Genomic DNA, 2,918 nt, shown 5'->3' with positions numbered 1-2,918 from the left:
TCTCTGGTTTAAAAAGCTTCCAAAGATATCTTTTGAATAGCGGGGTGATAATGAACTCTAACACCAAAGGGAGATTCTGCTGGGGGACCCATGGCCTACCTCTGGGGACATTGTCCAGTAGTCCACTGATAATGAATGCCTAATGCCACAGTGAGGTTCTGCTAGGGACCTTTGTCCTTTTTGTGGTTTATTCTCCTCCTCTTCTTCATTCTGTTTTATTTTATCTACACTGACCTGATTTTGTCCTTCAAGCTCAACAAGCTCTCACTGGGCTCTCACATGCACACCTAGCTCTATCTAGAATTATCTCTCAACTCCCCGAATCTTTCAGATTTCAGCTCCCCTTGCCTTCTTCCATAAGCCTGTCTGGAATTCTCCAGCTAGGAGATTCCAGTCCCCAAACCCCACATGGTAGGCTTTTCTTCCATGCTGTGAGTGGCACATGACACGTGCTTGTGTGGTTGATCGAGTAACTATACCAGAGCATGTGGTGAGAAGCCATGACATTTCTTAGTCTCACCATTGGATCACTGTGCCTGTCATTCAGTGAATCAGCAGTGAGTATTAGCTGGATTAAAAAATGGACATGAATAAATTACAAGAGGATAACACTTGACACTTAGGAATGTGGACTGGCATTAGATGAAGTGAGGGAGAGAGAAGTTTGAGAGCAGGAGATTGCTGAGAGAGTCTAGGGGAAATGTGCTGACAACATGAGCTCAGGCATGGTCAAGAGTGTCAGGTTCAAGTCACCTGACCTAATAAGGGACTTCTATAACTAATAAGGAACATCAAGCATATTAGTCAAGAGTCCATAGTTTATGGACTCATTACATGCGGCAATATTTCTATTTTAATTATAATGAGGTATAAAGAGATGTCCAGGAATTCTATACACATTTTGACAGGCATCTTTTCTTGTATCTTAATTTGACTGATTTCATTTGGCAGGTGAAAGTGATGAAGCAGCCTGGGGTTTCTGTCAGAGCCTTTTTAAATAATGTACCGAGTAGTGTTAAAATAGGGACTGAGTGCTTAATTCACAGACACCAACACTAAAAGTACAAACTATAAAAAGGAGAGGTTTTTATTAGCCAAGAGCCTGGCCGGTGGCCACTTGCCTGCTGGACATAACAGTCCCACAGCAAGAGGAGTCCATTAGCTATAGGGGCTTGCTTAAATGATGGAAACCCACATTGGGATTTTCCAAGTGGGCCAAACTGCAACATCCTGGAGGCCTAGATACTTTTCAAGCAATGCAAGCGGGGTTCACAGAAGTGAAAAAAAAAAGCTGTTAAACAGTTTAACCTAGCCAGCAAGTGCTGTTGCCAGTTTCCAGGAAGGGAACTTTTTAACTGTGCAAAGGCTGGGTACATGTTTAACTGTGCAAAGGCTGAGTTTATGCTTAGTCTAATTTTTGACATTGTAGATGTATTTTTAAACCTCCTTCCACAGTGTTAAGTTTCTGAAGAAGGTTGCTGTTATGCTTTATTAATAGATGATTTCTCGTAATGGTATGGCACTTTTAAACATTTCTCTGTAGCTACTTGCTATTATTTAATTTCGAAACTTTATTACTCATGATGTATACTTAATGTAATGTTATTGAAATGTTCTTTGAACATAAACTTTGTATTATTTCTCAAATAATTAATTGTAAATTGCTATGCTTCTCTCTTTTATTTATTCCTTGTTCTGCACTGTACGGCAGGGCTTCTAAAATTCCAACAAAAACTCAACACTTAATTTAATACCTGTCGTGACCTGAATTACTTCATTTGGGGAGAGAGCTATCATAAAGCAGATATGCTAGAAACAAGGTTTTGATGAATAGTTATGCCTATGTAAATTTCCTTAAACCAGGCAACCTATTTCGTTTTAATTCTATAAAACATTTTCTTTCTTCTTTGAATGTTAGTGCTTGACCTGACTCTTGTATGACAAAAACCAAATCATTAATCTTTATAAGATAACAAAGAAATTGATGTTTAAGATTTAAATTTTAGTTTCCACTAATGACCTCCCTATATGGACTTTTATGATTAAGTCAAACTAATTTATGCTCTTGTCATAAAAAAAGAAATTTTTTTCAGTAAGCTACTTTGATGTGGTAATAAGTTTCCATTGTGCTGATTTCTGACCAGTTAGCTCTTTCCTGTGCAAACTATATAATGTTTCATCTTTCAAAATAATTTTATTATATGTTACTTGGTGTCTCTGCTTAAAACAATTAAAGGCTGATGTGCTAAGATTATCATAATGCTAAAATCCCACAAGTATATATGAGGGCGGAGCCCCCCCAAAACCAGAATTTATTTATAAAAAATTATGTATGTTTTCTTACATGTTTGAACTCCAGTTGCCTTCAGAGTACTCTGTTTAATGCAACACATCTACCAAGACTCTTTTGCTATCACTCAAAACAGTTTCTCAACTCAACTATTTTGATACCTCTTAGTGCTTCTCCCGTTCTTTGTTTTACTTCTTCCACATTGGCAAGACAGTTCCCTTTGAGGATTTTTTTCATCAGGAATTTAAAAAAAAATCTCTTGGAGCAAGATTGGGTGAACAGGAAGGGTGGGGCACGGTGGGGGGGGGGTCATGCTGTTTTTGGTCAAAAACTGCTGAACACTCAGTACAGTGTGGGCAGGTGTATTGTCATGATGGAAGAACCAGTCACTTGTTTCCCCAAACATGGGATGCTTCTTCTCAAATTGTGATGCAATCCTCTTAGAACTTCAAGATAAAAATTTTGGTTGACCGTTTGATCTGGAGGAATACATTCTGAGTGTGCTACAAGGACCCATTTGCCAGGAGATAATTTCAATATTGAGGGGTGTCCCCACTCATATCATAACCAAACACTAAATTCAAGCCTTAAGTTATACTTTAAAAGATAAAGGTGAGTCCTGGCATAG

The sequence above is a fragment of the Carlito syrichta genome, unplaced genomic scaffold, assembly GCF_000164805.1.
Source record: "Carlito syrichta isolate Samal-C Ts95f unplaced genomic scaffold, Tarsius_syrichta-2.0.1 Scaffold289014, whole genome shotgun sequence".
Lineage (NCBI taxonomy): Eukaryota > Metazoa > Chordata > Mammalia > Primates > Tarsiidae > Carlito > Carlito syrichta.
The sequence above is the reverse complement of the archived record's forward strand: the minus strand, read 5'-3'. Positions refer to the sequence as shown.